Raw genomic sequence first — 10,228 nt, 5'->3', positions numbered from 1 at the left:
TCTGAGATGATACTGATATATCCATCTTTGGTCAAGATTCCACTTCTGAGATCCATATGCGAATTACCACATTTCTGATATTTCCCCATGGATACTCCACTGACACTTCATCTTCTCTACCTGCATACTTTATCTCCAGTAATGGAATCATCTGCTTGATTGTTTAAGAAATACACCTCAAGTTTATTTCTCCTTCCCTAGTAACCAGCTCACATCCCACAGTCTTCAAGTTCTGTCCCTTTTATTTCATAAGTGTCTTAAGCATCTTCCTTCCTCTAGATCTTTGCTGCCATTCTCCTGGCTCAGGCCCTGGTCACCTCTCCCTTGCTTCTCCAGCTCTACTCTCTTCTCTCCAGTCCAATCTCCCCATTGTTGCCCAAACTATTCTTCTGAAATTCAGATCTGATCATGTCATTTCTCTTCCTCACAAACCTTTAAGGACTGCTAGAGCTAACAAACAGAATTCAAACTTGTAAATATGATAGAAGGCCTCAAATATGATAGAAGGCCTCAAATATGTCTCCAGCCTCCTTTTTTTTTCTGGCGTCATTTTCTCTGACCCACCTATGATCCAGATATACCAAGTGATTTCATGTTCTCAGAATGTGTCTTTCTCTCAAGTCTTTATGAGCGCGTTTACTTTAGAAGTGCCTTTCCATCCCTTTATCCTTTCTGGACTCCCCTTTTCCCATATGATTTTGTGTGAACTTGGGTTTCTAATGCTTATCACTATTTATCTTGGGATGTGCTGTGCTGTGTATGTTCTGTCTCACTCACTTGACTCTTGAATGCTTTGAGGGCACTGGATCACAGGAGGATGTAGCACTCAATAAGTGTTTATAGCATTTACTCATTTTCTATTTAAAAAGGTACAAACATTACATGAGACTACTCTAGTCAAAAGTGTAGGAAAGACAGCAAAACGTTAGAATTGGATTCTTTGAGCTTGAGAATCTATGGTGGGGCTAGCCTGACATCAAGACATTAAAGTGAGAGTGAAAAAATGCCCCTTTGCATGCACAGACCTAACAAGGAAAAGATCTTCAGGACTTTGCTTCTGTTAGTTTAAGGACACAAAAAGGAGATATAGGGAGGGATTTGGTGAGAGGATATTGATATCGATGAGGGGATTTCTTTGGAAAGAGATGCCATACTGTCTGTGAGTCACACTTTCCTTTTGGGGTAGGTGTGGGGAGGTGCTACCTTCTCACTTGAAGCTTAGTAAAAAAAGGATTCAAATGCTGGAGAGCATTGAAATGGGTTCCAGGATGTTGGAAGACACTAGATTTCCCCATCAGGCCAAAGGAGGGCTGATAACTCTGGTTGTGGGGTCCAAGGAGTGTTGCTAAGTTGGAAGCTGGCTCTACTCCTACAGTAGGCAATACATAATAGCCAGTAGAGGGCCATACAGGAGACAGACATGAAGAAAGAGAAATTGTCTTATGTCCTGTCCAGTAAGTCAGGCTGGATGGGAAAGAAGCCAGCAGAAAAGAAGCTGGATACCCACTGAGAAAGAAAAAAAAAAAGGTTACACCACCTTCCTTTACTTATCCTTACTCCCCAAGTTTTCTACCCAGAGAGAGCAAAAACAGCATCTGTCAGAAAGAAGAGAGTGAGCCCACAGAGTACAGAAAGGCTATACCCCACTCCCAATGCAGGCATACAGCAAAGGGCAATCCACGCTGGGGAAGAGTACAGATCTTATACTATCAGCTTCAAGATTTTGACTGTTCCATGGACTGGACATTTTAATTTCTGAATTGACTCTTTTTTTAATAACTGAGATTCTTTTTATAACCAGAAGAATTTTACTATCTGAGAGTGACTAAAAAGTCACAAGTCTGCTCAAGTCTTCAGCTTGAGGCAGGGGAAGATTTCTTCTATAATGTTTAAAGGAACCGTGAAAGGCAAAAATAAACTTATGTTTTGATCACAATTCATATGAGTCATGCTTGTTCCACACATTGGTTACACAGGAAAAGACAAAGTATTGTTACTTTGGTGTTCATATAATAAGTGTTTTTAAATTTTTTTCTACAGTTGAAGCAGAACCATGGCTGAGAAATTCTTCTTGGTATCTATTTGTGTCTTAGTTTTCTGATGCTAATAAAAATCAACATATTTTGGTTTTCTAATATTAGAAATCAAATAAGACTATCTGAAGTGGGCACTCCATGTCTAAGGCTTAATCTGGCATTCTAATATTTTATGCTATAAATTGTAGATCCTTGTTTCATAAGGAAAATCTAAGTGACATGCCATGCTTTAATAAAAGCAAGAAATTTGATTCAGTTATTGGTGTCATAAGAGAGAAGGAAAAACAGCCTTTAAGAAAGTTGTATGGTTTTGGAAAAAATAGTGATGTTAAAATATGTAACAATTGGCACACTGTATGTTGGAAAAAACTGCTTTTATTCTCTAAACAATATGAATTTGAAATTACTTGTCAAGTGATGTATGTTGTAGTTCAAATAGTTCATCTAGTTTTCCTAATAATTTCCAAATACATTGATGATTATTAGAAATTGTTGATCTTTGCTTGGCATATATGTCACATACTAAATAATGTTTTTGTATGAGCTTCATATAGGGAAAAGCATAAAATTGTTTCGATAACTTCCTATTTAATGGTCATTGGATGACGTGTTATGATAAAAGAATCTCTTTACATAAATGGTATAGTTTATGACTGATAATCTTCTTTCATCATTTGCTGAATTAATAGCAAATATGTAAACATTTTTTAGTCTTTGGTCAAATCTTGGGCTGCTTGGGTTTAAATTCTGATTCTGCCCATTGTTTTAAACAACTTCTCTATGCCTCAGTTTCTTCATCTGTAAAATGGGGACATTAATAATTATAGTACTCATGGGAATTGTATGTTTATAAGGATGCTTGGCAAAGATAATCACTAAGTAAGTATAAAATTAATGTTGTTAATGCCCACTACAGTTGGACTTTTGGTGGGTTTTAGGCAGAGGTGCATTTCAACGGGGACAAAAATAGGATTTACCTTAGGCACCGGGTTAGCCCCACATTTCGCCATAGTTCTATCTATTGCTCGCAACCTTCTCTTAGCCTCAGGAGCCTCCATTATTTCCTTGGTGCCTACTGCCCATCCCTATACTCTGGTAAGAATTAAAGTCCTGTGGTGACTTGCAGTTCCTATAAGCTGTCATATGAGAGAAGTTCTAGAGAGATGAGGACTGGAAGCAGATGACCACAGTCAAGATGAGCGTCAGATATTTGCTACCAGGATGCCAAACAAGATGCTGTCACCTCAATGGGACTCCAGTCTTCTTCTGACTTATGGTAAGTGGGCAATGCAGGAACAGGGATAGGCAAGTGTGGGTCCCAGGCCTGGCTGGTCCCAGATCTGGCTAGGATCCAGGCTCACGCTAGGAACAGGACCCCGGATTTAGAATGTTACATTAGTGTAGTAGGGTGCCTGTGCCTACAATATATAAACATAAATCAGCTTATTATAGCATGCATGTGTGGCTGAATGCCACTATTGTACTCTGATATGTGTGGAGCCATATGGTCCTCTGGGGAGCAAAAGCGGGGAGCACAAGAAGAGCAGAAGCAGAGCCCACTCCCCACAACAGGCTGCACTTCTCCCAAAAGAACTGCACTCCCTACAATAAAGTTAGTGCCTGCCATTTTATTCTCATGTCGGCCTCTTGTGCATTCTTCCAACTGGGCATCTCACCATCGAAACTTTCCCTTCTCAATCAGCTCGGCGCTGACAGCAAGTGAGAGCTGTGGCAGCATAGACCATGTGGGCTTTCTCTAAGGGCTGGCAAGGCACAGACCAGTCCTCCAGAGCCCCTGAGGGGGTCATAGTGGTGATGCCTGGAAGGCAGAACTTTTGGGCACACTTAAACCGTATCTTGGTGGCTCTCTGCTATACCAGGTATTAACCTTATAGGTACTCAAATTAGAGGTCTGTGGAGTCTGGGGCATAGGCCTGGATGGCCAAAGGTGGGCATTGGTAAGAAGAAGGTTTGGGCAGCAAGTCTTTCAATATTGTAATAACTTATTCAGCTGAATAAGATACATATGGGCTGAATATCAGCCCTGGGATTAAGAACATGTGGCTTTCTTGACTAGGTTAGAATATCTTTCCACTGTGCCTTTCTTTACTTCCGAAAGTAATAGCAAGTATCCTATAAGTTCAGGCCTACTGAATAAGTTGATAGTTTTTATCATTTCTCACTTATCTATGAGATTTTTCTCATTGGATAGGGAAATGAGGAAATAAACTCCACTATACTTTTCCTTTTTCTCTACTTTAATGAGATAGGGGAGAGTAGAATCTTAAATGTGTTTATCATGGACATGAAAGTTACCAGCTGCTATGGTCAGATATAAATACTACTTAAAGGGTTTTTTTTTTTTCCTTCTTCATTGAGAAAGGGTAAAAAAAAAATCTATTAAATATTGGTTTCCTAGACTCCTGGTCTCCCTGAGGATTCTGATCTGACCTACCTAACCTGACCTCTCCATCCCCAACCCTAGGATTAGAGACTTGCTCTTTTGGGCTTTTGTTTAACAGAACGAGAAAGAAATAAAGAAGGAGAAAAAGACAAGCGGGTTTAGGCCAGAGGTGATAACTTCTACATCAATAGAGTCTAAAAATGAGTGAGAGTGAATGAAGTGGCCTGGGAATAACAACAGGCTCCGGTCGGCATTGTAGCCAAGGGGAGGGAACGGGCCCATCTCATAGGTATCCATGGACGAGCTCCAGCTGATTGTAATCATGAGAAAATGAAGGTTTGGTGTTGCCAATTTTTTTAACTTTTCAAAGGTCCAAATCCGGCATGTGTGAAGAGGAGAGCGAGCGAGCGAGCGAGCGAGCGAGCGAGCGAGCATGAGCGTGAGTATATTTTTGTGGGTGTATGTACGTGAAGTTTCTTCAGTTTGAAAACGCTTTGCAAGCTAGTGAAGAACATCTGGAGGCCACGGTTTATTACCTCAACCAGGCATGGGGCAGGAGATTTTAATGGAATTTGAAGGACTAGAAGTGAGAAAAGCTATGGTCTATTTGTGACAAAAAGGCATGAAAGCTAAAAGAGGGCTTTTAGGAGTGTGTCCATGATGCTTCTTCAACATACCCAGGAAAACCTAGTGAAGGACAGTATTTTGGAACAATTCTAGGTTGCTGGGCTATGTACTTTTGACATTCTAGCTTCAAATTACTTGGGTCATAGTTTTACTTGGGCACATAGTTCTACATAGTGTCACATCATAGAAAAGAAGAGGAACATTTTCCCCCTCTATAAGCTATATAGTTATTTTGTCATCTACATTATATCTGAGTTACTTGTCCCTTCTCAAGGCAAATAAATTCTTTGCCTTGTTGAATAAAAAGGAAATAAGACTTTCATTGTGACTCACCTCACCAAATAAATATCTTAATCCCTTGTGGTTTTAAAGACTTCCTAGAAGGACAAAATGGATGCTAATTTAAAAAACATCATTAAAGAGAAACTCTCATGATTTTGGCTAGATTGTACCAAATCTGCTTTATTAGCAAAGGAAGACTGAATAGAAGGTGATGACACCGTTGGTAAAAGTAGTAGGTTTCAGTAACATTAGAATGATTTGAGGTCTGGAACACTTCCAAAATTTTTTCGTTAGTCACAAGTTTCTACTATTTGGTAACCAAACTCTTTGACATCAGAGTTGGTGATGTTGTCTCAAGTAGTCATACACACACACGCACATGCGCGCACACACACACACTGCAATCTGATACCATATACAAAAATTAACTCAAAATGGACTTGCATATAAAACCTGAAGCTGCATAAAAGAAACCACAGGCACTAAACTTATGGATCTTGGTCTCAGAGAGGTCTTTGTGTACTTTACCCCAAAGGCAAGGGAAGTAAAAGCAAAAAGGAATGGCACTACATCAAACCAAAAAGTTTCTGCACAGCAAAAAAAACAAAAACAAAAACAAACAAACAAAAAACCAAAAAGGCAGTCAAATGAATGGGAGAAGGTATTTCAAAAAGATACCTCTGATAAGGGGCTAATGTACAAAATACATAAAGTTATATAGCTCAACAACAACAAAACCAAACAATCCAATTAAAAAACGGGCAGAGAACCTGAATAGACACTTTTCCAAAGCAGATATACAGATGATTAACAGATTATATATATATCAATGCTCAACACTACTAGCTACAAGGGAAATGCAGATCAAAATCACAATGAGATACCACCTCACTTGCATTGGGATGGTGTTTATCTATAAGACAATAAGTGCCAGAAAGGATGTGAAGAAAGGGAACCATCACACACTGCTGGTGCGAATATAAATTTATGCAGCCACTGAGGACAACAGTCCTCACGCCCCCCACCCCGCCGCCCAAATATTAAGAATAGAGCTACCATATGACCCAGCAATCCCACTTCTGAGTATCTACGTGAAAAATCTGAAAACACTATTTCTTAAAGATATTTGTACCCCTATGTTTATTGCAGCATTATTTACAACAGTTAAGGAGCCTTGGGAATAATTCTTACCTGCGTTAGTAGACTGCAAAAAGAGTTCTTTCTCCTTAACGCATTAGTAAGGATCCGATGAGCTGAGTGCTTCTCAAACTTTAATGTGTAGATATATTGCCTAGGGGAATGTTGTAAATTGGTCTGGGTGGGGCCTGAAAATTTGCATCTCTAAGAAGCAACTAGGTGAAGCCTGAGCACAATTTGAGTAGCAAGGAGCTAAAGGATGAATAAAGATAGAGAATAGGGTGTATGGATGTAGAGGATGTCTGTTCTTATGACCTACACAGCCTAATTCCTCTCTCTTCTGGCAGTAGCAGCCTGACTTTACTTTGGAAAGAACATTTCCTCTCCACTATTAGTTCATGTAGTTCAGATGAGGTCACTGCTCCCTTCAGTCTCCTACCCCAACCACCTGTGATAAAGTTAGATATAGACCCAAGCTTGGCCAATCAGCACAACTGAGCAGGTGACACAAGTAATTCAAAGATTTTCAGACCTTGGCGTTTGGCTAGTGGTACTGAGAAAGAGGCTTTCTTTGTAGGTTGTGAAATCTGGAGCTTCCAGTGACCATAATGAAAGGGTTGCCTGCCTAAGGAAGTCCTGATGATATCTTTTGAGAGCCCAGATCCATCCATGCCCAAGGCAAATATTCCTGCCTAGTTGGTTATTTGAATCAGTAAATTTGCCTTTATGCTTAGCCAATTCGATTTAAGTTTCTGTCACTTGCAACACATAGCATCCTAATACAATAGTTACAGGGCCTGACACAAGTAGGAATTCAGCAGATAACTGTAGTAGCCTTCTTTTTACAATTTTTCTTTGGTTGGATTGAACAACATATATATAATGCACACACACACAAATACATACCGCAGTATATACATATATTTACATTTCCATATGAACGAAGGATAATTTTTTTCCCAGAGAAGAAATAACAATCTGAAGCTATCAGTTAGATGACAAGCAATTTTATTTTGCAAAACAATCACTATACAGCAACAAATACATTTGCAAATTTTGATTGAAAAACATGAACTAACTACAACCAGCCATTGAAGAAATGCCTTTCTATGATAACAGGCTCTAGAATTATCAGAAGAAAGAAATCCCTCACAGATTTGTAGCGGAGTGTTGGAACCATGGAATTCCAGCATACAGAGTATACTTTTTGTTGATTTTTTTTTCTTTTTGCTAAAGTTGAAGTAGATTTTCATGATTGACATTTCTGAGTTTAAAAATAAGCTTTTTCCTGCAGAGGGACTTGACCTCAACCTACACAATGAGGCTAAAATCCTAGGCATAAAAAAAAAACAAACATCAATGCTGAATTTAGCACATCAATTTTTGAAGGCCTAGAATTTGCCTTCCCAAGCCATAAATCTACCTTTTTTTTTTTTTTTTTTTTAAGACCATGAATAGTTTATTTTTCCTCCTTTTTGTGGCATAAAAAATATGAGAAAAACTGTAATTGCAGCTATGGTCAGAATCAACCACACTGAGATTATTTCTTTAATAATACTGACATGTTGTATTTTGGTCGACGATCCCATTTCCTACTGTATTACTATATGATTGTGTGAAGAAGGCTAGCTACCATTAGTACATTCTTCCATTTAACAGAGTTCTCTCTTTAACCTTCTTTAGCCATACCTAGTTGGTGTTACACAGGTGTCTTGCTTGTGGGTGGAATTTGAGCCCATCGTCCTGCTGACTCCGCAGGAGAATCCAGAGAGAGTTGGTTCCTAAATGAACATGGCCTTTGAAACTCATCATAAACTCGGATCTTTCCTGCATCGTTGTAAGGTATCCAATTCTTGGTTGCAGGTGACCCAGAGAGAGTGAGTCCATCGGAGAAGTTGGCCTTTTAACTCTTCACAGCTCTGGATTACTTATGTATCCTTAAACAGATTCTCAAAGGCTAAAGCCAGAGAGAAACTGGCATTAATAGATCTAGAATTGGAACTATGAAGCTTTAATTTCTAGATCAGCGTATGGATGTCCCCACAAGTGTGGTGTTCAAAAAGCTTAATTTGTGTTGTTAATCTTGTGAATGAAGGCAAGATGGGTTCCACCACACTCCCATAACAAGACATTTATCCTGTATGTTTCTCTCTTTTACTGGTACAAATTATTAGTTTCTTTTTGTTAACTTTATAAAGAATCACATTTCCACACAAAGGAAGAACATTTGTTCATTATAATTCTGCTGAGATTTGAAATAAATATTTGTTTTAACGCCAAATCTAATACCTTAGTGCTTCATATAATCTTTATTTTTTAATTTTTATTTGTAAGAAACTGAATTTTAATATAGAGCATGTTCATGTATTCTTAACTTTCATAAAAAACTTAAACTAAGTTGAAAAAAATTCTTGTTTCACTTGTTAAAACTATTCTAACCAGTGTTAACTTTTTTCTAGAGAACTTTAACCACTGTTTATCACTATCAAACATGTGAGAAAATACCATAAGTCTCCACACAACTATTCTTTCTTCTCCTGTTTTCTGGTGCATTTCAAGGGAAACTGATGAATATAAAATGCCCCGATTGGTCAAATCAAACCTCACAGAAATTATTATGCAGAAAATAGATACATCAATAGTCCTACTCGGCAGTTTCTAACTTTTTGACTGTTGTATAAAATAACTGATTTATAAATAGTTTGACGTGTTTGCCTATGTAAAACCTTAGCTGAGAATGAACGGTGCACAGTTGCTCCTAGAGTTTCTTTTGTGGAAGTCACATTGGTTGTAATACCCATTGAGTCACAAAATGGCACCTGTGTCTCTTTGTCTTTGCATCCCTTGTCTTCTTTCTTAGATGCAACGATACTTCCTTTTTGTCTCATTATTGCTCATTTCTTCCTTTATATTTAGGAATTGATCTGACTCAAAGGAATCAAACACCTACCAGATCATTTGTCTGTAATTGTTCAGATCCAACCCACCAGCCCTGAGCAAGAAAAAGTATAGATAAAATACTAAAATACATCCATTCAGCCAGTAACTCACTGCTTTATTCAGTCCATTGACTAATTCATTGCTTATTCATAAGTCTAAGATGAATGATTTGTGAGAGAAATTGATTTGTGATTTCTGGACTGTATATAAAGTCAGAACAGTATTATCTACTGATAAGTAATACTAAATCATACAGTATTCCTCTTTACAGAGTGCAATGTTGGAGTCTTGGAAAAATTGATTTAGATATCTACATCTCAAATGTTTTGTAGCTGTAGCTTCTCAAAAAACAGTTGTTTTTTTTTCCTTTCTACTCAAGGAATCTTTGGGTAAGAAAGCCAAATACCTCCCATCAGATAATTTAATAAGCAGGTACTATTTGAAAGAATGGGATAACGTGTCCCAAACTCACACTGTTAGTTTCAACTTTAGCAAATGGAAAAAAAAAAAAAAGAAATCTTAATGTCTTTCATGAATGATCACAGAAATAAAACCCAAACTATTCAGTGATTCAAAATAAGATAAGCCATAATCTTAAACCAACAGTCTGTAAACCCTTTTATGTATAACTGGACCCACCCCCACAAACTCCATGTTGGTGAAAGCAAAGAAAATTAAATTTTCTAGCATCACGGGAGAGACTTGTATCTGGCACTAAAACAGGGTTACAGCTTTGAGTTGTTACAGAAAGCAACTTCATGCTAAAACTTTTTGTCTTTTTTAATGTATTTTTTTTTTTAAA

This window comes from Pteropus alecto, unplaced genomic scaffold, assembly GCF_000325575.1.
Source record: "Pteropus alecto unplaced genomic scaffold, ASM32557v1 scaffold3, whole genome shotgun sequence".
NCBI classification, from domain to species: domain Eukaryota; kingdom Metazoa; phylum Chordata; class Mammalia; order Chiroptera; family Pteropodidae; genus Pteropus; species Pteropus alecto.
The sequence above is the reverse complement of the archived record's forward strand: the minus strand, read 5'-3'. Positions refer to the sequence as shown.